Consider the following 27,132-nt stretch of genomic DNA (forward strand, 5'->3'; position numbering starts at 1 on the left):
CGGTCGCTGTGTGAGGGGGAGGCCCCCTCGGGCCCCCGCCCACGCGCTGCTTGGAGGCGCGCATCTCAGGGGCGTCCGAGGGGCAGAAGGTCCAGAGGACCGGGGCCCCGGCTACTCCGAGGGCCACACGGATTAGGTGACCGGTCTTCTGGCTGCGTTTACGTGGGTCACAGCCTTTGGCTGGGCAGCAGTGCCTTCTCATCTCATGGCTGCTGAGTTCTGAGGATTAACCCTCTTTTATTTTGGGCAACTTCATTCCTATCATTTGTTTGGTTGCAGGTTTTTTAGGCATTTAAACATTCGGCGACGCTTACGTGGATCAGGATAGAATCTATTTTGCTTTCTAAACCAAGAACTCTTTTTAATCTTACCTTGAAGCTGGAAGGTTTGATGGACCACGCTTTGCACTGGTCTTGGAATTAAAATATTCAGGTATATTTACTGGCGTTCCAGGCCTTAGAAGGTCCCCTGCTTACCTCTCCAGCACTGTCCCCTTCCTCTCCCTTGACCTCTCCGGGCACCAGCCACATGGCCTTCTTCCATTTACTCTGAGCCAGAATAATTTCTCCCTGCACACACTACTTTTGGGGATAGAATACTCTCTCTTCCTGCCTCAGTCTGATCTGTCCCAAGTCATTCTTTCAGTGACAGCCTAATGTTACCTCCTCTAGGAAGCCCTCCTGGACACCTTCCCTGTCCTCAAAGCTGGATCATTTTCTCCTGTTACTTGCTATTACTGCTCTAGTTTCTTCTCCTCTATAGAACTTGCATCAATTATTGTTAATTATGTCCTTGTGTTATTATTTACAAATATTTAATTTTCCAGTGGGCTACAAACCCTCTCTAAGCAACTTGTCTGTGATATCTCAGTGCCTACAACAGTGCTTGCACATGATAGTTGCTCAATAAATAAAAGAATTTTTAAAGGGAACAATGAATGAGTTAATGAGTACTTGGTTATTCAGTAGCCTAGTTCCATTAATTATGATTTGGGGTGCTGCTGAAAGGCAACTCAACATCTTCAGAATTCAGACTGAATTTGGATACTTAATTTTGAGGTTTCTATAAAATTTCTACATAATTTTATGCAAGCATATCTTCTATTGTTTTTCTCAACCTTAAAAAAAAATCAAATGATCTGAAACCTATTGAGATGTGCCTCCATTGCATAAAATCTTTTCATTAATAGCACAATGTGCCATTGAAAAATCAGAAAAAAAATTAATTATGGCAGCATTACCCAAAGTGTGCTCTGTGAAGCACTAGTTTTGCTGGATGTTACAGGGAAAAGAGTCATGTGATCCAGAACAACTGGGAAATTTTTTAGAAAAGATAGATTTTGTTTGTTTCAGCGAAGAACTTCGTGAGCCTTGAATATGCTAATGTGCATGATGGAAACCAGAGAGGGGGATTTAAAGTGAAGTGTTTTCTAAACATGTTTGACCACAGAGAATTGCCTGGAAGCAGACCATCCTTGGTAAATGCTGATATGAGTAAGGAAAGGCAGGTTAATATTTCATGTTTATGCCTGCTCTGGGAGAAAGAACTGTATTGATTTTTTAGAGAAACTCTGCCTCTCCCACAAACCAAATTTTAGAAACAATTCTCCCTTCCTTGCATTGGCAGCAACTTTCAACGAAACGCCAGCTCCGTGTTATGGCTTCAGCATCAGTAATAACTAACATTAGAACGGAGGCCTGGAGTTCCCATCGTCACATTCCACACTGAGCTCTCTTTGGGAGTCAGGAAGGGCAGCGAGCTTAGGGATATTTAAGAAGTGAAATCAGTGTTTTAAATGACACTTTTGATGGGGGACCATAGCAAGGAGAAACAATATTCAGATCTGGTAAAATAATCATACTATGGAACACAACCTCCAAATTGGACAATTGAGACAAGTTTGCAAGGGTTAGCTCCTAGCAGGAGACAAATAATTCGGGAGATCAGATTGAGAGCTTATGTTAGCATGGGCTCTGATGAAAAACAAATAACTTCAAAATAGTTTATGTCTGAAACCCAGAAGGATATGGGCTCTGCCAATGTGTGCTTGCTAATCCCCTCGTGAATAATATTTCTGTTATATTTAATGGCTATAGGGCATGACTCATGAATTTGATGGTAAACAGGGTAGTCTTGTAGCCTTAGGTATTTTTAACCATCTAAGCAGAAAGGGGGAATATTTAGGGCATAAAAAGGACATGAATTTTATAATAAAAATAGCATGAGCGTTTGGTGCATGGGGTTTAGGCGTCTCTGTGGAATTGAGAGTTAAACAGATTACCATATGTTCCCTTCAGGAGCGTTTGAAAAATGAAGACCAAATGTGTTTTATAGAATGATGTTCTTCATAATGCAGATAGCCACTGATTTGAAGCTGCAGCTAAAATAAATATGATACCTTTTGAGAGCTCTTCACAGACACTGGTGACCTATCAATTTCCCTGTCTCTGGAAAGGCGAACTGGAAGATGACAGCTCCCTCCCAGAAGAGTGGTTGATATATGTTAAGTGGCTGTGTCTCTGCTTCTGATTATTAATTGTGGCTAATATAAAGCAAGCAGATGTCCCCAGACTATGCAGACGCTTCCTGGAACGGGGAGGTCCTCAGGCGTCGTGGAAAGAGGCCCCGATGTAGAGTTTAGAAGCTCCAGGTCCGGGTTTCTGGCTGTGCTGATATAACTGGAGACCACGCCTGCTTAAGCTTCAGAGGCTCTCACGTCGTAGGCCTGGGAGGAGTCCTCCCCATGGTTGCCATGGTGATGTGTATCCATAACATCTGTGAAAGAAAGCGTTTTAAGCACAATTGGTTAAGACGCTGTCTTTTCCCCACTCCAACTTTCCCTCTGGCATACTTCCCTTTGAGTTAGGTGGCATTTGGATGGCCATTGGCATTGTAAGAAATTTTAATATAAACTACGAATGGGGGATTGATCTATTTGGAGGTAAATATGATATATTTGTGTGCTCCTTTATCACTCTCATTTATAGTTCAGGTGCTGCTGGTGTCCTGGTGTGGCCTTGGCCCCGTGGAATATTCCCGTGCCTGCTGTCAGTGACCCCAGTGCTGCGGTGGGAAGGTGCCAAGTCAATGGCAGCCCCGCAGTGTGAACATGTCCTAAGGGGCCTGCACCAGCAGTGGGCAGAAGGGGAGAAACATGCTGTGGAATGTAAGGAGGCGGGAGCTAGTCCGTGGAATATTCTCCTGAGCATCAGGTCTGCACACGAGTGAGTGGAAGATCTGATTCTCATCAACACAGAATCAGCTGGAAGTGCTGTGCGCTCAGGAGTGTGCTCACTGCTGCAGCCAACTCAGTTATAAATGCGCCACGCAGTATTTCTCTGTTTTGATGGAAATTTTAAAGATTATCATAGTTTTGCTGGTTAACTTTCTTGCTGATTTGACACAGAACACTAGCACAGATGAAGGTAAGAGAAAATTCAGAACACACCCTGAAATAAACCAGCGGTGACAAGCTGGTAACTGGGGCCCCTTAATTTAAAGAGCATTGAAGGCTAGTCACTATACAAAAAACTTGAATTTCTCTAAAATTCTATAGCTCACATAGGGAAGAAAATTTCCCAAATTTTAGAACTATCTTAAAAATGTATGGGACACTACCAGTAATGAATTATAAAGCTCCCTTGAGTATTTGTAAACTACCAATAATAGAAAGGGTATTGATCAATCGCTTTAAGGGGAAGACTAAGTTATTTTTCTATTTTCTCTATAGAAAAATATTTGACAAAATCTTTGTCATGACGAGACAGAGGGCAGGAAGCAAACATGTAAGAAAAATAGTTTTGAGCTGTCAGGCAGTTAATAAAATATTATTTCTCTAGATTGTGTAATGTTTGTTGGTTTTTTAAAATTTATAATTTGTCTTGATTTATATTTTATTCCAAATAAATATTCACTTTATCTACTTTGGTATCACTAATTTGAATTTCTTTTTTAGGAGAATCCAGGATGAATAAGTTTTAGGATCAACACAACCCAGGAATGCCTTACTGCACTGTACTCACCTTCCCCTGGTGATGCGCGATGACGGAGTCAGCAGCTGTCACCCTTTCATGACGGAAGCACGTCGCAGCTTCCCTTCGGCTTATCCAGATTCACAGCATCCCTACCCTTGTGCTCTGGGATCGCTGTGAAATAAAATAAGGGTCCGCGACAGGGCGGGAAGCGAAACCGCAAGTAAGTGGGGGCCAGGGGGCCACCTTACAGGGTAAGAGCCACCACATGTCCCTGCAAATTCAGGCCAGTTCCCCGCTTCTCGTGTCCACTCACTGCTCTCACCCCGCCTGCCACCTGGAGGAGGGACACAGAGCAGGAGTCGCCCTCCGGGGGGCCCGCAGCTAAGGCAGGGTCCAGGAGGACTCAGGCAGGATCCGGACAAGGGGACAGCGTGTCCCGTGGAGGAAGAACGTGAGCGAAGGCGGCTGGAAGGGACAGAGAGCCGCTGGTTCGCAAAGGGTCACACGCGAGGCGACCCCACTGCGTGGGGAAGGGTGCCGACCTCTCTAAGAAAATCACAAGGTCGGAAGGGACTCAGTCTGTTTCCTGAGCGGGAGTGGGGTCGCCCTCCTTCCTCGTGCCTCGGGGTCCCCTGGGCTGCTGTGCAGACCTTGGCCCCTGTCTCCTCCCCGCGGGGACAGTCCTCAGTGGGCAGGTGGGCCAGGAGCAAGCAGCCCCGCTGCGCAGTCACCTGGTTCATGGGACGTGAGCGCCCAGGCGGGTGGGCCCCGAGGGCGGTGGGGAAACCCGGGCGTCTTGTCTCCTTTCCCGAGCCCCGGCAGGTGCAGGGGGCTCCGCGCCCCATGCGCGTGTCCAGGGTGCTCGCCGCGCGCTGGCCGGAGGCGGCCCAGCCGCAGAGCCCGGGCGGGAAAGGCCCCCTTCCCGGGCCCGCTCCTCGCCGCTCACGCACCCGGTTCCTGCCCGCTCGGTGCCGGCTCTGCCCCAGTCTGACCAGCGCTGCACCGAAGGCCACGGGCTCCAGCTGGGTGGCCCTCGCTCATCAGTTACCAAGCTTGGGCGAAGATTCCGCCTCTCCATGTGTGTTTTCCCATCCTCACCTGTAAAATGGGTGGTTTTTACTCCTACGGCTATTATGAAGATTCCAGAAGTGAAAGCAGGGCCCTGCTTTCACTTCTGGAATCTTCATAATGGCAAAAGCTCATGAAATCTTAGGGTTCCCCCCCCCGTTCATTTTGAAACCATCTGTTCCCAAGCCTCACTCATTTATACGCCAATTTCATAATTTTTGCCATATCCAAGAACATTCTGTAATAGTACTATATTTGTTTAATTTTTACTTAACTCGAATTGTCCTAAGTAATAATATCAATGATATACAGGATTTAAGGAGCAAGTTAATTTTTTCCTAGCATTGATTTTTGCTATTCCTCAGGGACTAAAATTAAAAAGTTAGTTTATGTAGTCCTTACATTTATCTTGTGTACCACCCACGGGATGGGCATTGCACCGTAGGAAACACTTGGGTGAATAATTGTTTTCGCCTTCACTTTCACTTATTTTATTATTTAACTCACTAATTTACTAATTTCGCTAGTTACGCGTTCGATTGCTCCCTGAGTCATTCATTACTGAAATTATTTTTCAACAGACGCTTCCTGAGGACCTGCTGTGCTCCAGCCCAGCCCTGGCTGCCAGGGGATGCGCAGGTCTCCAGGTAAGTCCTTGCTTGGGGGCTGCGCGGCCCCATGAGGGAGTCTGGAGTCAGATGAGGGCGGGGCCCGCACCCTAACAAGCAATTACAGCAGAGTCACAACTGCCTGCGAGAGGTGTGTGGAAGAAGTTTCAGCAGCCTGGGGGAATAGGTGCTCCTGCAGTCAGAGGTTCTCCAAGGACATACACTCAGCCCCCCTCCTCCTGACAAAGCAATTGTGCGTATGATGAAATCGCTCCTGGTTGTTGCCAAGTGGCTTGAAAGTCGGCAAGGAGGGGCTTCTGGGTTGAGTTAGACAACGGAGAAGGCGCAGGAGGAAAGGATTCCGGCTGCAAATGAGGATGCTTCACCCAGTCTTTCCTTCATTCCTTCCTTCTTTCAACACATATTTCTTAAGCACCTACTTACCGTGCCTGACACTGAGGACGTAGTCGTGGAGTTTAAAGTCCCATGTGGGGGCCGGATGCTATGATGCAAACAGCTACACAGAGAACAATTCATTTATAATTGTGGCAGCTGCCAGGGGGAACATGCACAGAGTTACGAAGCCCGAGAGAACCCAGGGTAGACGAGGGAGTTAAGGGTGTCAACTCCGAGAAAGGGACATTTAAGGGCAGACCCAGAGAATAAGAAACTAGCCAAGGTGTGGGCGTGCCGGTGATAGTGGGGGGAAGCAGCGCTCCAGGCAGAGGCGGCTGGGCCTGCGGAAGGGCCTGGGGGGCTGAGCCTGCAGAAGGGCCTGGGGGGCTGAGATGGGCGGCTTGGCGACCCCTCCTCTTTGCTGGATGCTTGTGTAGCACCTAGAAGCAGGGATCCAGGAAACGAGGCCGGGAGCACAGGATGTTCTGGATTACCTGGGACGTGTAGGTAATGTATTGTCCGTCTTTATCCCAGACGTAATGACAAAAATGTGAAGGTTTTAGGCAGGCGAGCTCCCAACTCGATTTACACCGGGGGACCCATGGTGACTGCCGTGTGGAGGGTGAATTGCAGGGGCGTGGCCTTGAACTGGATGCTCAGATCAAGGGTGGGAAACGTGAAAAAGAGGGCGATCCAAGTGATGGAGCAGAGGAGAGAAGTTCCCAGTGGATTCTCTAAATGAGTCAATTGCCAAGGTGATCTCCTCGGAGACCGGGGGCGGGAGGGCCTTGTGGAAACCAGCGTCGCAGCCGTGCCTCCAGGTCCCTTTGGGCTCCATGCTGCGGGGAGAGTGTGGGCCAGTTCGACCTCAGCCTCTCAGTCTGCCATTTCTTGTTTACAGAATAGAGATTATAACAGCACTGCCTTCATATTGCCCCTGCAAGGCTTGAACAGAGAATGGAATTTCTGGCACATAGTAGGTGCTCAGTAAAGCATAGTATGAGGACTGCATTATGGTCTTTTCCCCATAGATGCTGCCGGGTCCGGGCTTTAGCATTGGTTCGACAATGTATTCCAGAGGAGCAGCCATACTGTAAAAATATTCTTTCTGATAATGCTGCACATTATAGTAAATGGCATTATTCATGGATGTGTCAAAGGCATAAAATAGGAGATTTTGAGGCGATCACAGCTGTGAATGATTAATATTTTCTTCCCAAGATGCCATGGAGGTGGCAAGGCTATGCTAATTATTACATGCCTGAGCCGCACTGTGGGCTTCCTCCCCAAGTGCCTGTTAATTTGCTCATGTGCTGTGCAGCTGATGGGACTCGAAAACTCTCCACCCAGAAAACACAGTGGCTCTCCGGCAGTTCCCCATGTCCCTAACTGCTTTCATACGTCCGCGGGAGGGAAAAGAATTAACATCCCCCGGTCCGACAACGATGATGGGATTTAGACAGAATGTTACCGGAGAAATGCTTTATCGGCTTTGGCTTTGAGCCTTTTGGTGGCAATTTATTTATCTTTTTCTTAATTTTTCTCTTGAAAATTTTAAATGTTGCACTGAAATCATGAATACTTTATATGCAAATACTGTCATCTTTTAAATTGTTTTCCATTGGTATTAGATTTTAAATTTCTCAGAAGCATCTCCCCATTATTATTTAAAATATTTTTTCACACGTATCCATTGTTTTCTTTAAAAAGCGGCTGCATTTTAGAGCAAGGAAAACAACCCTGTCTCTGTAAATATTTGTTTAGCTTTTGGTGTTGTCTCTCTTTATATTGAAGATGTTGATTTTATATTGTTACTGCTAAACCCCTTTTAAAAATATAGGTAGATTTAAAAAAAAACAAAAAACTAGCAGGGCCAAGAGCTGAGTGCTCATCCTGAGGTGAGTATGTGAATTTCCCTAAACCCCAGTGCGCCCTTATTACACTGAACCAATTCCTCCTGCAATTTCCGCAAATCTCTCTATTCATATGATTTCACTAGAATCAGTCTCTGTTGAAAAATCTAGTTTAAGCTGCCTGGCAGTCTGAAAAGAGGAAGATCTATTAATTTAATCATTTTGTATGAATCACGTCTAAATGATCTCCGCAGAGAAAATGTGTTAGCCATTTAAATCCCATCATTACATATTATATAATAATTACTGCTAATTCTAGTTTGGATGGGCCACAATTTGGCTTCCCATCCCCTAAAAGTGGAGGGTAGGATGACCTCACCGAATTTCGCCCCTCCAAGAGCCTTTAGGCCGCCTTCTGCCGGCCTCATTACGGACTTAATAGTCACATTCCCATCAAGCATCCAGCCAAGTTCAGGTCTGTTTTGTGCTCCTAATTAGCATTCGTTCTGCGAGCTGGAGTCCCCCCTCGGCGCGGGCCGGACCCCAATGTTAATCAGCGCCGTGTCTCCCTCCCTTTGGCTCTGATCCGTCAGCCCCGGGAGCGTGTCCCCTGCCTAATTTTTTGCCCTTACCAGCCAGCGAGCACCTTCACGTCAGCGCTGTCAGAATTAGAAACTTTTGACAGATCTGTAATCATGCGGTTCTCATCAGCTCTGTGCATGTTAGTCATTTCATTTCCACATTCCAACAGTTAATATGCCTTAATTTCTCTCACTTTGTGAATATTTAATTCCTCCCTTTTCAACATCATTTTTAGGTTGTGTGAATCATTTTCAAAGCCTTTGCTCTTCTCCCCGCACTCCCATCTGCATATTTTATGAAATGGCACGGTGGAGTCTCGGAGGGCTCTTGATAAAAATGGAGCTGGCAGCCTGCTCATTAGCTGTTTACCTGGAGCTGTGCGAGTCCCCGATAATGGCGAGCTCCCATTTGGGTGTGAATTAGGCCGCTCTGACAAATAACCGCCAGAAGCTTCCTCGGACCATGGTCCACTTGCCTTCCCAGGCCCCTTCTCCCCTCCCCTCCCAGAATTTCCCAGACACTTGCTCCTGGGGGCTGTCCCAGGGAATGTCACACCCCAGCCTCAGAGGCAGTTTAAATTTTCAAGCGGAGACTCAAAAGCTTTAGCAAATTAGCACCTGCGAGGGCAGCAGATTCCCCTGCAAGGACGCGCTCTAAAGGTCAGGTTATTTGACCTTCTGGAGCTGTGCAGATGCCAGGAGCCAATTCTCTGCTTTAACTGGGTGACCAACGGTCCCACTCTGCCTGGGGCTGGGGTTTCCCGGGGTGTGGGAATCGGGCTAGTCACGACAAACAAGGATGGGTCGGCCACCCTCCCTGTGACTATAGCCCAGGACTTGAAAGTAGAGGAGAAGGTCTTGGGTGGACTGTAGAGATGAGCTTCTCTGTGTTTACCGAGGAGCTGAGAGGAGAGCACAGACCCCAGACCTACGGTCCACGAGCTCAGCTTGAACATCTAAACTATTTCTATTGGCTGGTAGCCTGCACTTAAAAATTAGGAGATTCACATATGAAAATTCAGGATTTCCATTTCTCTTGAGAAACCAAAGACATGCTTACACCAAGTCCCCATTCTTTATGGAAATGATTGATCAGCTGGGGCTGGGCAGCCACAGGCCCTTTAGGTGGGGACTGGGCTTTCCGGTCTTATAAAACAACTTTATTGCCTTCCCAGCTGGCTCCATTAACTCTGTGTGCCTATCTGGCCACAATTTGCACTGGATTTTGTATCTCTGGATAAAACTTAAGAGTGTTGACTTTCACTAGATTGAAGGCTCAGTCTGTTAAATCCTGGCTGTCTCACCTTGGGCAAGGTAAAGCAACACCCTGGGTCTGCTTTCTCCCCTGTAACTTGGGGGTAACAAAAGTAGGCTAGCATAATAATATGCTGTCGGAAGTGTTGAATAAGTTGTACGTTGAGGAAATGAATATCAGCAGCTTAGCGTGGTCCTGGGATATAGTAAGTGTTCATTAAAAGTGTTTGTTCTTTTACTTCTTATTACAGTCTCATTAGTTTTACATAAAAATAAACTGGAACCCAGAATTCCTGGTGAGCTACTTAGTACATAAATAGAAACTATGTGAATGAAAACAGTAAGAGGGGGACGTTATGGGCATTAAGAATAGTTATTTTAGAATGTCTATTGGAACAAAATCTTGAAGTGTGCCCAAAACAGTTCAGATGACCACCTGTGCAATTAATGACACCGTTGACTAGGCCCCAGGAAGCAGAACATTCCATTCTCAAGGTACAGATAAGCTTGTGTTCCTCCTCGCATTAGGAAATCCTCTCACACCTTTTTGAATTCAACAAACCTATACTTTTTATACAAAGTAAATTCCTTTGTAGTAGAATCTGTTTCCTAAAGATTTTCTCCTGCTGAAAAGGTTTTATCCTATAGTAGCCTTGAGTCACTGGGGCTTTTATCACCATGCAACAATGATATACTATTAACACCTTGGATTTACATAGCATTTTTCCTCTGAACAGTTCACAGGTATTAGATGGTTCTCGAAGAAATGGTATTTGATATCAATGAAGATGTTATACCACAGGAAGTAGCTATCGATTTTTTTGAATGCCCCCCTCCCTCCCTTTTAAGCAGACCACTCTAATGTCACATGCTCAGATTTTTTCTCAGGAGATATTTGGGAAGCTCTGTGGTTTGGTGATACGTATTTTTGAGTCTAAGTTGTTGGGACCCAGCCTTGAATCTCTGATGGGTCCCTGAAGCTGCCTGGGCTTGCACACACAATGTGCATATTTTTAAAGAGAGTTAAGGAAGGGGACTGTGTGCAGAGCTGTGCGCAGGGTGGAGGGAAACCACCGGGAAGAGTGGAGTAGATGAGGCTCAGAACAGAGGAGCCTTCTTACTGCTCCTACAGCTGAGGAGGCGAGAGGAAGGAGTGTAGCCCGACTCGGAGGCAGAGGGCTTGTGGGGAAGGGCGCCTTTTCCCAAGAGGGTCCCGGCCGGCTCCTTACGACCGCACAGGAGGGAGCCAGCAGGAAAGTGTACTGAGGTCACTGTCTCCTCCTTCCCTCTAATTCCCTGGGGGTGTTCCCCTTGGCCAAACCCAACCAGAAGCTTCTGGAAGAAGAACCTTTGGTGGTAATGTGTACTGCTTAGCCTCCAGGGCACAGAGAGCATGGAGATGGTACAGAGGGAGTCAGGAAGGGACGGGCGCAATCAGTTGTGATTCTGGGCAAGTCTTTTAGCTTCTCTGAGACTCACTTTCCTTTTAAAGAAGATAGAGGTGCCTAGTACCTACCTCAGAGTGTTGTGTGAGGATGAAATATGTCACCTGGCACAGTCCCCTGACCCATAGTAGGTCCTCACCCGAAGGATGAGATAGACCAGTGCTTTGCATAGAGCCATTTCATCTATGAGGCAACATAAGCCCAGGGGTTTGGTGCTAGCAGTTGTGTGAAGCTCTATGAAAATGTTTCAGCCCTGAAAATAGAATTCACGGTTTCAAAATATAAAATTAAACTCAAGAACAACAGATAAGTCTTTGATCAATTTTATGTGACTCATAATAATTTGTCAGTGACTCAAGCTGTGACCAAGTCTTACTTAGTTCTATATAAATTTACTTAAAGTGGGATGTGTTTGACATGTCTATCTAGGGCTTACAAAACTCTCACAAAACCTGTTTCAAATACAGGTTTTTCTGGGGAATATTTTATTTAAAGAGGTTTCTGTTTACTATCACCTCAATATTTTTGACCAAATAAAGTAATCAAATATTTGTGCTAAAAGGGATATTAGAGAACATGTAGGCTAGGCAGAATTAAAAAACCATAAAACGGAACAAAACTGGTGGCCCCTAGGTCATACTCAGTCTCATGATATTTTACTATAAATAAAAATTCTGGAAACTATAATTTTAATGAAAAACTTATAAATAAAAGTACTTTAAAAGGAAATAAACCTATCAGATTTCCTTGATTCTAGAAAAAAATATTTTTACATTTAAACCTCTTATAAATTAAGATGTATTTTAAGCGATGCCATTTAGACTTGGTGAAAACAGGGGTAACCAACATATCAACATAATGAGATTTTTTGCAATATCTAAAAATCAGAAGGCCTCTCAGCCCTGGGCACTGGCCCAGCCACTGTGGTGGGAAGGAGAACCTCCGAGCTCTTGAAAGAGGACCGGGGCTCAGGTCCGCCCTGTCCTTGCTCAACCTTCTTCCCTCAACGGACTTTGAGAATCTTAGTCTAGTGGCCCCTCACTTGGGGATCCTGGATCCATAGATGGCCTGAGAGGGAGGAATGAAGATGGATGGAACGACTTTAATATTCTAGAATACTCGTGGGCATTTTACCTACAGGAAACAGATTAAGTTGTTGGTTCACTTGAGTGTAGCAATAATGGTTATCTCCTAATCAGAAGTTCTCATTGGCAAGTTATGAGCAAAGAGTAATAATAATAAAACACCAGGTGAGGGCCAGTAAGTTCATTATGTAGCAAATGAAGTGTGACAGGTAATTGTGGGTCGCTTGGGATGGCAGAGGAAGGGGAGGGAAGAAAGGAACCCTTGGCAGTGGAAACTTGAAGGAAATGTCACTCCAGAGGCATGTAGGGACCTGTCCACAAAAGTCGCATGCCCAGCTAGGCAGTGGCGGGTCTCCTGGCTCAGCCCAGTATCCTCCGCTGCATTCTAACTCTGCTATCAAGCTTATGGAAGAGAGATATTCACTGCATAACAAATACTCTCGAACAATGGCTTTCGGAGAAAAGATTTTCCACTTTTGTCAAGGTATGCGCCAGCAAAAGGTTTGAATAAAAGTAGCTATGGGCCGCTGTTTATGTTGAGTATCCCTAATTTATGTTTGGGGACATGCAGGTTTGGCACTAGGATCATTATTTCTCAAAGATTATCCTTCCTATATTTTATTTTATTTTATTTTATTTTATTTTATTTTATTTTATTTTATTTTTTATTTTATTTTATATGCTTTGTTATATCTGGTAATAGATCACTTCTGTCTTAATTTTCACATCCGAGAGCTTGAGATTACAATAGACCATTTTGTAATGAAGGCCAGAGATATGCATATAATATATGTGAATATTCTTACACTCCTTGAGTGAAAGACATATTATAAATGCGAGCAATTATTCAATGTTACTTTTGAAAAAGAAAACAGACCATCCAGTCTTGCAAATAAAGATGATTTCGAGGAGGGTGTTCTCCGTGCCACCTTTCTGCCTTGACCACTTCGGGGAAAGAAGCCTCGGGGCCTCCACTGTGTGATGTTCGCAGCCTAATTGGTCTCCGCCTGAACTGTCCTTTCTCCATTTCATCGCATTACTCATTGGCTGTGCTGCTGTTCAGATACCTGAGAGAGGTAGCAGGCCCCCCCCAGCCTTAGTAAATCAGACGAGCTATTGTTTCTGATTAAGATATCACCTCCCGGAGGATTATAGCAATTACAGGAACAGAGACCCTGTGGGTGGCACAGTCCACTTCCCTGCCAGCTCAAGAGAGTGTTTAACTGGAGTTTTGTGTGGCTTTGGTAATGTTGGTTGTTAAAAACTCCAAGTACCCATCAGGGTTCATTATATTCCTGTTCTACATCCCCACCAAGGCTTAATTTTCTACTTTGCGTGGCTGATTCTCAAAACTTGGCATTGGGTGGTGGCTTCGTGGTGATACCATCTCATCAAAAGACAAGCGCATGGTGAGTTTTCTTCCAAGCAGAGAAAGCAGTTGTTACTGTTTGGCTCGGTTTGGTGTCTGTCAGGAGTTGGAAATGCACTTGATTCAAGTATATTCATTGGCCGGGGCTCCCAAGCGTCTGCATTGCCCACTGTCCAGAAGGGCCACCTATAGGTGTAGGGAATGGTGTCCTTAATAGAGAAGCTCCAGTTTCTCAGGAGCTTCTCTTCGAATCCGCTCTTCCTTTGCAGGGGGTCAAGGAGAAGGGTCTCAGTAGGGGGGAGGACCCTGCTCGTGGGTAACAGAAGAAGAAGATGGTGATTGAACAGTTGCTATCACTATCTACTTTTGAGCCCTTGTATATGTTAGGCACTGTACAAGTGCTCTACATGCCCTCTCTCATTTAATTCTCACTGCTACCCAGCGGTAAGGACTATTGTCATATGCAAATAGAGAAAGAGAGGCCAGCCGGCCGGTGTGGCTCAGTGGTTGAGTGTCAACCCATGAACCCAGCGATCACAGTTCGATTCTCAGTCAGGGCACATGCTTGGGTTGTGGGCTTGATCCACTGGAGGGGGCCTGCAGGAGGCAGCCGATCAATGACTCCCATCATTGATGTTTCTCTCTCTTCCTCTCCCTTCCTCTCTCTGAAATCAATTTAAAAAAAGGGGGGAGGGCAAAGAAGTTATAAAACCTGCCAAGGTCACTATACCAATAAGTTTTGGATCTAAGACAATAATGATGATGATGGTAATATTAATAATATTGACCATAATATTTAATAATTATAATGAATGCTATTTAATAATAATAATAATTGGCGCCTTTCCCACCTTAAAAGCAGCAGTCTGAACAGGAAACAGGGCTGTGGCCGTTGTCGTTGAGTCTGAGAATCCCCGGGCCTGTCGCAGCAGCAGCTTGGTCTGCAGCACTGTATTGCACGCAGCAGTTTTCCATTAAAGATTTCCTTTGTTGAATCATCCTATGCAGATCAACCTGAAGTGATTTAGTAAATAAGTGCTTTGAGCATCATCATTAATTTTGTTGCTTTTGGGTCATTTTACAAATAACGCCGACCACATTATTTGTTTCATATCGAAAGCAGTGCAGAAAGAAATAAAATGATAACATAGCCACCTTCCCTGACAATCTTCAGCCTTTGTTCCAACTCCTAAATATGTCACCTGCCAAGAGTTTCTTGTGTCTTCTTTTAGAAAGGTATTATAAATATTTAAATCACGTAACTTTTAGGTAAGTTTTTAAAAACAAAAATGGGATGACACTGTGCATATTGTGCTATAAGTTATTTTTCTATCTTAATACATAAAACAATAATGCATAAATATTGTGTTTAATATGCATTAGACATTGTTTTAAGCCCTTTATGTGTATTAACTCATTTAATCCTCATGACAACTCTATTTTCTATCCTTGTTTTATGCATGAAGAAACAGAGGCACAGAGAAGGTAAATAAATTGCTTGAGGACATGAGATATAAAGGGGCGGAGCTGGAATGTCACTATACCTTGGAGATCTTTCTATTTCGGGGCATAGTAATGAATCTTACTCCTTTTAACTTCTGTATAATATTTCATCATTTACTATATAAGTCCCCTAAAATGAACATTTCTACTCTGTACTATTTTTTTCTATTTTAAACACTATTGCAATTATAATCTTCAGGTGCCTGGGCAAGCAAACATATTTCCGATTCCAATTCCTAGAAGTAGAATTCCTTGGTCAAGGACACGCGCATTTAAACTTTCAGAGATAAAGCTAAACCTTCCTCTAGAGAAGTTGATTGGCTTTTCTTCCTGTTCCAGAAGATTCTGACTTCATTCTTGACCTTAGAAACATCCATTTTCGAAGGCTACAGGATCTATTGACCTCTTCTCCTTTGGGTAGCTTTGCTCTCATTTTGCAGCCTCCTTCCTTTGCAAAGCCCTGTGTTCCAGCTACTTTCACCCCCTTTCTTTTTGCAGGTTGGGACATGGCCTTCCGGGCCCCTTTCCCTGATCACCTGCTGTTCCCTATCCCCGGCACTCACTTCCCGCCACCGTCAGCTGGCACACAGCCCAGCTCCGGTATCTTGCTCGTTCCTCGATGGGCCTAGTCAGTCCTGCTTTCAGCTCGCACAGCAACTTGTACTGTAACAGGTTCACATGTTGACAGTCACAGACTCCGGGCTGCGGAAATGTAGATTTATTTTCCTACAACTAAAATAAAATCTTAACTGACGGGTTCTTATTTCCACTAATGGCTGAAAACTCTTAATCTCATCACCTCTGTCACTTTCAAATTAAATGTCAGTAATAGTCAAGATTCTCTACCTATCCTGCTCCCTCCCTTGGTTCTATAATTTTGCTGTGTGATGAGAAAGTCATCTGGCATTAGGTGAGAAACTTCCAGGGCTGACACCGTCCTCTGGCCTCACTGGCCTCCACTACTAATAGGTTATTCCATCTGGGGTTTGGGGGTCGTGCTCCGGAGTCGCCTCCTCGCGGGCCTGCGTTCTCTGCGCATTCGCTGCCTCTCAGCACACTCCCTCTGCCCTGGGGGCTCAGGAACTCCTGGCTGCTTTCCACACACCGTCCTGGCGCACTCGGCTCTAGGACACCATCCTCAGCACGCTGCTTGCAGAGATGTCCCCTGCCCTTGCTAACAGGCTGCTTAGGCCACGCTTCTCCGGGCCGTGTTGCTGCAGCGCTGTGCAGAGGGGGAGGACCGTCCCCAGGAGGCTTCAGTGGGCCCGGGCTATGCCAGAAGACGCGAGCTCCAAGCCCTCCTGCCCTAGGCCTGCCCGAACCTATGGGAGCATCTGTCCCACATTCAACCTTTTCCGCTAAAGGCTGTTCTTCATGAGGGGAGAGAGGCAAGAGCTGTTTCTTGGATACCCGCTAGTGGTTTTGCAATTGTCCAGAATTCTCCCATCCATCGCAATTAAAAATAAAAATAAAAAAATTCCTTACCAAAATAAATAAACAAGTTTCCTTATGGAGTAGGAATAAGACTACTGCATCCTATATCTGCCTCTATTTGGGGGTTTATTTATGGAACACAGTGTTTACCCCGTCTCCTAAGCTCTAACATCAATATTTGGGATTCCGATAAAACCTTTTTTTTCCCTCTGAACAAAGCCTGGCTCTTGAAAATCAAAAGCACTTTGGCTTTCGTGGTATTATTTGTTCTACAAGTTCAATGAATTGCAAATAGGCTTTTAAAAAAACATCCTAGTTTTTATTTACCTTCTCCTTGAAGGCGTTTGTGGGGTTATAGAAATGTGCTAAAAGGTATTAAAAACCCACATATGTTAATGTCAACATTTGAGCCACGGCAGACCTGCAGTGTCATAGCACACATCCCACCGCACCTTCATCCTATGCTTACCCTTCCCATGCCCCAGGGATACTTCCTTTACCATCTCAAGGGCAACCCTCTTGGCAATAAATCTAAGTGCTTACTTTATCGATAAACAAATATTTATTAAGTGCCATCATGTGTAAGACACTGGGCCAGGCCCTGGAGATCATCACTGATCAAAATAGAGTTGTGACTTCCATGGAACTTACAGCCAGCAGGGCAGGTGGGTATTTAACAAGTCATCACAGTTAATTTATTAATTACAACTGCGATCGCCACTCTATCATCTGCTTCACCGTCTAGCAGTGAAGGGACGCGGTGCGTTTTCCTGGTTTATCTCCTGAGGAAGGGGCGCTTGCGGGCGCTGTGAATGACGAGTGGACGTTAGGTGGGAAAGTGATGGTCCAACAGAATGAGAACTTTGGGTTAGGAAACAGGGCAGAAGTCTCCGAGGGAGGGGGGCCTCAGCTTGTCCGAAGCACTAAGAGAAGGCCCGTTTGGCTGTAGGACAGAGAGAGAGAGAGAGGGTGCTCTGCATGATAAATTGATGAGTGGAGAGGGGCCAGAGCCGACTTTTCAATGCTCACTGAATAAATAAAGGAATGAATGAGCACAGAGTAGGTTGAGGTTTTGATTTCTGCTCTAGGTTGAAAGCACGGTTGCCTGGAGTCTGTAGTTATGGGAGATTGACTCTTACAAATATGTACGGTGCAGCCATAAAACAAACCAGCGACTGGGCTAAAAGCAGAGCTGTGGAAAGTCTCCAGCACCTTAAATACAAATCTCGACTGGTTGTATCTCATCTAGAGCAACAGCTTTAGAGCTCAGCCGACACAGATCATTTCTCCCTCACCCCTTCCACTTGGTGGTTTCCAGTTGAGTGAAGAAATGCTTGAGAAGTAAACTACCCAACACCCTGTGTCCATGTCAAACAGCAGCAGGCATCTGAGAGGGTGGAATATTGACTGAAGCCCCAGATGGGAAGACACTGAGAAGCACTCTGATCGGTCCTAATCACTGAGAGCTGGAACAGGAGGAAGGTCCAGAACGTGCGGGCATCCTCAAGGGATGGAGAAATCTAGCCAGAATCCATTCAGGGCTAGGAGCTGCCAGGCTGGAAGGTGAACTGCCAGAAGGATCAACCTATAATCACTGCTCTGAGTTAGTGACCTGGAGATGTCAAGGTGTATATGGCGGATACCCTGTGGGTTTGGATTGTGGCAACCAGCCATTTGGAACAAAAATGTTGCCCTCACTATATTATTCGATACTCTAATAAAAGTCAGATGGAAGAGCTAATCAGATCGTTCCCTTGGCCTGGACCCTTTTAAATCAGAGAGAGGTCTGTTTTGGCTCTCCATGTTAAGTAGACCCAGAGACCTGACATTTTATGTTTATTTGAAATGATAAACTTAATCATGAGCGAAATGTTAAGAGATGACAGAACTGGCCACAGTAAGGTCACATCGTGTCCCTGCCAAACATAATACAAGCTCTCGCCTTCACCGGGTTGCCAATCCCTGCCACAAGGGGCCTGAGGCGCTTGCAAATGGGGACCGGAGTCTGTCTGTGTGATAATTAATCCATGGCGTTCAGGAAAGACTGCCAAATCTGCCATATGGTAGTTTTATGACCTGGACTGCTGTTATCTCTGGAGAAAGCTAACATCATAATCTCATTTACTTGTTATCTGTGATTCCAACTTGTACTTCTACGGGGTAAAAAGTCAGCGTGGTGAGGAGGCCCCAGGATTCCAGAGCCCCGAGAAGTTACTACTGAACTTGCAGAGCAAATGCATGCAGGGGGAGCCACGGAGCTCTGACCTGGGCACCTGCGCTTGCTCTGGCCTCGCAACGCTTGGGCCCCATGGAGAAAGTTAACCTGTGTTTTATAAGCTCTCTACTAGAGGGACTGGCTGACCTTCTAGAAACTTCATGGGGTAGAATCACATTTCTCCCTCTTATATGTCTTTGGAACATGCAGACCAGGTGTTCTTGGTTATTTTTTTCCATGGTGACATCTAGTTTGTGCGATGAAGTCACCGATAGGACTTCCAGAGGTGCATTTAGACTTCGATGAAATCTCCAAAGAATTTAATTGCAAAGTAAAGCTTGAACGTAACTCATAACGGCTATAACCACAGACGGCACATTGAAATAGATGTTTGCCGTGGGCTGTTCCCAAGTCCCTGTACTCTGTCAGTGACTCAGACTTTTCTCTCCTTCTCAAGGAGGGACATTATCAAAGACGAGGTTGGCTCAGATCTCAAGCCACAAACTCACATTTGTAAGAAGAAACGTAACATCTCTGATGTTCTCTGAGTAAACTTAATTTCTGTTGCGAGCCTTGTGGTGAAGGCTGCCAATCAGAGGCTGCCGACTGCTTCCCTAATATCTACTCTTGCTTTTCTTTCTTTGTGACAAATATCCAGCTGTATTCCGAGTGTATTCCAGTGAAAGGCAACACTTCACAGCCACGCGGGAATGTGAAGCAATCTGGCCCATGAGGTGAAAGTGTAAGTCAGTGTGTGGAAGTTCAAGGTGGGACATCGAACTCTCTGTGCTTTTGTCTTGCTTCCCTCCCCACCCTGCCTTTTTTTTCTGGAATGCTGATGCAATGTCTGGAGCTCTAGCAGCCATACTGGACTCCCAGAGAGAGCCTGGCGTTGGAAACCGCATGCTAAGGATGTAAGAAGAGAACAGAAAAGACCCTGCGCTCCTGGAATGCTGGAGCCCCCCTGCAGTAAGCCTACCAACAGGCCTGACTCACACGAGAGAGAAATGCTTCCTTAGCTCAGCACGTCACTGTTACTGGGATTTTCTATTATATATTTGTGGACTTAATCATAACTGATGCGGGTCTCTATTATCTCAAATGACGGAAATAAACTACTTTAGCTCAGGGTCTTCTCCTCTTTCTCAGGGTTGTTTTATGTTCAAGGAGGTTGCTGGGAATCAGAAGCGGGTGTGAGGCAGGGCGAGGAAACTGGCCGCTAGTCTCTGCCTTTCTTCGCGCGGCACATACTGACTTACTACTCCCTGGCCCTAGGCTCTCAGCCACGCAGATTCCAGCCGCACCCTCCTTCTTCTGACCACAGGATGGCTTTTCTTTTTCTGTCTCTCGGTATCACAAGTACACTGGTTACGCGGGAACATTCCACTCCTCCCGAACCTTTCTTGGTTGAAGGAAAATCCATAAAATTTTCTCAGGCCCATCTACCTGGATGCTACTCAAAGGCACACTTGTCCCTCCTCATAGGTTTGGGCGTCAAAGACAGAGAATCCCATGATCCCCCCATGTTGATGTGGTCCTGAGCCTGCCACAGATGTAGGCAGGTAGAAACTTGCCTCTATTCTAATTCATGATTATATTTTAGGTCATTGCAAATTTTGGGACCTTATTATTGGCAGCGATTAGCTTATAACCCAGTTCAGCACAGTCTGTGACGTGCCAGCGTGCCCCAGGGCCGCTAACTGCTGGCCTAGGATGGTCTTGTTCCCTGCAGATCCCTCCCCCCAAGTGCCTCACTGCCATTCAGTGCAGAGAACAGAGAACCCCTCTCCCGGTGACTCAATAGTGAGAGGCGAGGAAGATCTGCCAGCCCGGTAATCAGCCGGCAGAACTCTCAGGGGCAGGCATTTAGACTCCAAGAGCTCCTCAGACCTGGAGCTGCAGGTTTACATCCAGGTGCACTTCAGAGCCATTTTGAGAACAAGAAATAAGAGAATGTGGCTTTATATATATGTATATCCATGTACATGTACATACGTGCTGCGTATGTGTACAGGGTGGGGCAAAAGTAGGCTTACAGATGTCAGTATACGAAACAGTTTATTCTTATGTCGTTATTTATTAATTATATTATTTTCCATATAAACAACTGTAAGCCTACTCTTGCCCCACTCTGCATGTGTGTGCGCATATACATACATATACACAAATACATATACCTTTGTATATACACATGTCTATATATAAATATCTGTATCTTCTTATTACATTATAGACATACATGCCTTGCTATCTCACTTCTCTTATCTTCCATAAGCTCTTTCTCTGGACTATAAACTGAGGTCAAATTGGTACACAGTGAAATGCACAGCCCGTTGTAGCGCTGTAACTCCGGTCCAGACAGAGACTGTCTCCGTGACTCCAGGCCATTCTCGGGGGACATGGTAAAGGGGGTGTTAAGAAGCCTTAAAAATGGGTGCCTGCCTGCCGCCTCCAGGATGGGGAATGTCCCCTTGTGGACAGGGCCTGGGGCTGGGCGTGTCTGGGAAGGGAGGTCGGGGAGCCGCGGCTCACAGGAGGATGTCACAGGCGGATCCCAGAGCCCTGACCTTTCTCCGCGTCATCTTCCGCGTGGTCACTCTTATCGAGGAGTTATGTCAGGCCGCGTTCCGCAGAAATATTCCGACTATGCGAACCAGATCATGTGGCCTGCGATAAATCACCCTCGCTGTCCCTTGGTATTTTGAAAACTGATGAAACCGCTGATTCTTGGCTCTTTTACTTTGTATGCTAACGATGAATTATAGATGGGAAATAGGAAAAAGAAGCTGCTCCCCTGCTTGCCGGCTTGAAGGGAGCGGGTTAGAGAAAGAGCGCCGCTACTCGTGACTATTTATCGTGACACTGCTTAGAGGAATGCAAGCCCCTGGGATCCCAGATCTCGGGGGACATTGTTAGCCTTCTGCGGGAATTATTAAAATGTACAGAAATGTGGGCGCCGCACTTTATAGTAATTAATCAGGGCCTGCTGATTAATAAAGCTCATTTTTTAGTCTCGATGATTCTGAGTATCATACAAAGGACAGTGTCCTTGTCATTTTGATTAAGAAACCAGACTTTGCAGTGGAAAGACGTACAGGAGCAGCCATGCTCCCTCCGTCTCCCCATAAAATAAATATTGAATGAGAATATTAACTCGTTAACCTTGACAACAATTTGTAATTTTCATAAGGGGGGAAAACTCGCATATTCAGCAAATAAATCGCTGCGGGGAATTCAGGAAAACAAATTGGAGAGAGTGAAGAATGCTACCATATGAATTCTGTCACTTTTATGGGCCAGGGTGATTAATTTGTTTGTTTAGGTCCCTCAATTAAGGCCACAAGTAGTGTAAGGTGCAGGGAGCACGGTAGCTGCTCCGAGGCCCGGCCCGGTCAACCGCCAGCGAGAAGGAGGGCGCGGGGGCCGAGCTCTCGGCCCGGCCCGAGCCGGGGTTCCCACCCGCGCCGCGCACCTGCGGGAGCTGCCGGGCTGTAATTTCACTCGATTAATGGTTTAAAGCTTGTTTTAACAGATAACCCCTTTCACTGGGCAACTCCGCCGGAAAATCATTAGGTGGAATTAGCAGGACGAGTCACAGCTTTTTCAGGGTTATCTAATTATTTTGAACTCAATTTAACCAGGAATAGAGATAAAATAAATAACCCATGAACTATTTACCTTGCCGGTTAGAAGGCTTCTTTCGTCCATTAAAAAAAAAGAGAAAAAAAGGAAAGAAATCAGAAGCATTTGAGGCCAGAACCAGAGCCCGGCTTTCTTCAGTTTGCATTTACACTGGGCCCCGAGGTGCGCTCGTCCGTCTCCTGCCCTCCTGCGCTCCGACCTCGGAGGATGTCGCCTGCTGAGATCCTGGCCATATGCTGCTAAGTGCTGCTTGCGCCCAGCTAGCTTGGCTTAAAGCTCTCTGCCTGGGGACTCTGGATAATCCCCACTTGTGTTTGTAAGGTTTGTTTGTTCTCCTTGCTGCTCCACCACTGTCCGGCCCCTCAGGAGGGACTGAAAATTTAATATGGTTATTTTAATTTTACATTGACTTTTGAAGGAGGCGCAGGAATTAGAGTCTTTGTGGTGTGCTGGAAGGGGAAACGAAGTGAAGCGTGGTTCCTGTTTTGCTCGGAAGCAAGCGAACGAGTGGCAGAAAAAACCAGGCCGCTGGGAAGCTGGGAGCTTTTCAGCAGCACCTTCTTGTATCAGATCCGTCCTGGCTTTGCCACTTTCTGGAGACAAGGCCTGGGGAAGTTCCTCCGTCTCACGGAGCCTGTTTCCTGTTGTGTAAAATGGGGCTAATGGCACACCGACCTTACAGGGTTGCTGTCAGGGTAGCGAGTCTAAAGTGCGCGTCTCAACATCTGGCACCTAGGTCGGTAGTCACAGAATATTAGCCGTGGGAACGATGGTGAAGGCGGGGGGCCCTGTGGGTCGAGGGTGACAGGAAGCTATGAAAAGGCGAGAAGGGAAGTTGGGTAATTGGTGGGATTGGTCTCCAGAGCAATAGGAAGAGCTTCGAGGGCGAGAGAGAAGAAACAGACGAGGGGGTGAGACTGCACGCCGGCCCAACCTGGGGAAGCTTAGGCCTCGCTAACAAGTCAGCCAACGAGCGTGCCAGAGACCTCTCCTCCAGGAAGCCCCCATGGGAAGGGTCATGGGAGCAAACCGCTGGGCAGACTGGTTCCCTGATGATGGCAAAGGCATTTGATCTCGAACAAAGAATAATAAACTGGAAAGTGGGTGGCCGATTGCATTATTACCTGCTAAAAAAAAAGTCAACTTATTGGGGCACACAGTAGGTGCTCAATAAGTATTTTCTGGGTACTGACTCTTAATAGTTTTCAGGTGTCACAAGGTTTGGGCTGGACAATGGTTTTGTTCAGTCGTTATGGGTGTTCAAGAACAAACAATATGAGCCAAAAACACACAAAGTAGTGTTGGCCCAAAGTATAAAATAAATATTCATGAGTCCCTACTGATACAGGGGGTGGAATAAACAAATGAATGGGGGGAAGTAGACAAATAGCCCATGTGGAAGAACTCCAAATACTTTATGTACATACACTGCTCCCCAGGAGATGGGTCATAGCTCCCCACTCCTGAGGTGGAGGATGTGATAGTAACTGCCTTCCAGAGAGTACAGCGTGGAAAAGGGGGGCTAGAGTAACTTTACGGTAGAAATACCTGCCCGACATCACCCCTGCCCGGTGACCCAGGTTAACATGAACACTGAGAGTTGAGCTGATAGTGTGTAGCTTGGACACAATGGGATGAACACGGCACATTACCTCTTGGTCTCCCTCCCCCAAATCCATAACCCCAGTCTAATCACAAGAAAAAAATATCAGACAAACCCCAGTTGGGAACATTCGACAAGATACCTGACCAGGACTTGGCAAAACTGTCAAGGGCATTAAAAATAAGGAAAGTCTGAGTGATTATCACAGAAAAAAGGACATTTGGGAAAAACGGAATGAAATATGGACCTTACTTAATAATAGTGTATTAGTATTGGTTCATTAATGAACCAATGCTAATGTAAGATGCTAAGCTGGGTAGGGGCTGTGCAGGGGCTCTGGAGGGACTTCCAATTTTCCTGTAAATCTAAAGTCATTCAAGAAATTTTAGTTTGTTTTTTAAAAGCAAACAGTAGTAAATCTTTATGGAAGGCGATAAATGGGGAGTGAGGCTGGAAATTAAAATGAGCATTATCTGTTTAGCAACAGGAAAGGGAAGAGTCCAGACCGGCAGGAAGGATGAGGAACGCGCGTTCCCTGCAGCAGGTGCCGACTCCCTCCTCCGTGGCTGAGACAAAGGTTTGTGCGGGGAAGGTTCTCAGCACAGCGAGGGAGAGGCACCACCGCCTTTAAAGATTCTAGGCTGTCAAACAGAAACTTCAAATATCCCTCTTCCGTCTTCTCATTTTCTTCCCTGGAGGCAATTTACTTAAATCCCCTTTGAAAGTAGCACTTAACATCTGTAGTTCATAGAATTGTTGTGACGAGTAGGTGAGACAGTTCATGTAAAGCTCTTAAAACAGTATCTAGCTCTTAATTACACTGTAAATGTTAGTTTTTATAGATTCCACTTTTCCCCTTAACCATATAATTCAAATAATGTTTAAAATAACAGACCTAACACTGTTAAATCATTCTTTCATTGTTAAAAAAGAGTATTGTAAAATTTGGGGATCAATATGTAAAGCTTTGGTTAATAACCTTGTATATAATTATTTGTTTTTCTGATAACTTCATTAAGATAAATGACCAGAAGTGGGATTATTACAAAGTCAAAAGCTATGAATGATTTTAAGCCTCTTGCAACATATTATAAAATTGCTTTTAGATAAAAATAAATTGCTTTATGCTCTCACAGGCAATGCAGAATGCTGTTTTTACAGTGGCGCATATATGGTCTTTTTTTCTCTAAATCATAAACCTTTTCTGCAGTTAAGGAATCCCCTTAGTTTTGAGGTAGAGTCTGCCCCCCCCCCCCCCCCAACAGCTGCTGAATCGGTCACATGCTCACTTCTCTGCGTTGCCTTGAAGTCAAGATGTCGTCTAGGCTCTTCCAATGAGGTGCCAGGCCTGCCCCAGACTTGCATGGGAGCTGGTGGTGCAAAGAAGCCAGGGGCTGCAGGGACATCTCCCTGGTGGCTGTGGGGCTCTGAGTTCCACGTCAAGTTCCTGGGGGAGCACTGGCAGGGGAGCCAAGCAGCAGCCAAGGTCGTGGGTCTCGGCAGGCCCTGCAGCAGCGCCTCGCTCTGGACCCATTCTGCATGGCACCTGCGGCCGCGTGCGTGGCTGCTGGCCCTGGCCTTACCCTCCAGCTGGCCCAGAAATGCCCTGAGTGGCCCGGTAACTGAGAACTCGCCTCCTTGCTAGCTCGGCCTGAGTGACCATTGCTGCTTGCTAGGAAAACCCTTCGTGTTTACACAGCATCTTACCGTCCCTCAGGAGCACTGAGCTTTACAGTGGCCTCCATCTCTGCCCATATGCTAGATGAAAATCTGACACCCTTTGTGTTAACGATCACGATTGAGTTTGGAATCTTTTTACGTGTTTACTTACCAACTGGAGTTTGCTCTCTCCTTTGCCCCCCGTAGAACATGCTCCGCTTTCCTCACGGTATCTGAGGCTAGAGAACCTCAACAAGGGAGCGCACACAGTGACAGGTCATGGCTCTTTGACAGGCATTGTTACTTTTCCTCTCTGTCACTTTTCTATATTTGCTTTTTTCTATATATTTTTTCATCTTCACCTGAGGAGTGAGGATATTTTTTTCCATTGATTTGAGAGAGAGTGGGGGTGGGGGGAGAAAGAGAAATATTGATGAGACAGAGACACATTGATTGGTTGCCTCCCACACGCGCCCCCAGGGGCAGGGATTGGATCTGCGACCCACACGCGTGCCTTTGGCTGGGAATTGAATCTGCGGCCCTCCCGTGTCAGGCCAACGCTCTAACCATTGCGTCACACCAGCCAGGGCAATATTTGCTTTTTTCTTAATAGTAATAATTGATAATATTTTTTGTATCATTTCTATGTGCTAACACATTGCCTAAGGGCTTTCCATGCATTATTTCATTTAATCCTTCAAAAATCCTGCAAGAGAGACAGCATCACTATCCCCATTTCATGGATGAAAAAACTGAGCAATAGAGAGATTAACTCATCTAGGTTACCAATCTAGCAAGAAGACTGTAACGCAGAGAGCCTAATTACAGAGGTGGAAATGTTTTCCCATTTTACTAGGCTATATGTTATTTCTATGTTGATTAAAAATTACCAACTATCATAAAACCCTAAGAACGACCACATAAGCAAATCACCAAAATTACTAACAAATTGTTGCCTGCCTGTTACTGAACGTTGCTGCTTTAACATATCTATTAGCAAAGGATCTGAGGTTCTGCATGGTAGTTGAAATTCAGGCTTTTCTGGAGATGAATGGAATCTGCAACTTTTAATATATATTCTTGCGATAGCTTATTAAAATGAGGCATGGGGTAAAGGCTGGGGGAAGCAGTCATCCGTTTGCGGCAGGTTTCATTGACTAATACCAGTGACAGTGTCTGTTCGGCTTTTGTTTCTCGAAGTGCTAATAGCAAGATTCTGTCCCTGCAATCCCATTACTGGTGGCGCTGGAATATAATCAGGCAGTACCTGCAGGATAAGTCAAAAGATTAAATTAAGTTGGGATTTGAATCCCCACTAAACACAGAATCAAACAAAGATTAGATTTCTGGACCCCAGTCTCACGGTGGCTTTCAAGGGCTTCTCTTAAACAACAACAAAAATATATCATTATTCACTTTGACCACCGGCACGTTGAAAGGAAA

This window comes from Miniopterus natalensis, chromosome 7, assembly GCF_054644295.1.
Source record: "Miniopterus natalensis isolate mMinNat1 chromosome 7, mMinNat1.hap1, whole genome shotgun sequence".
NCBI lineage: Eukaryota > Metazoa > Chordata > Mammalia > Chiroptera > Miniopteridae > Miniopterus > Miniopterus natalensis.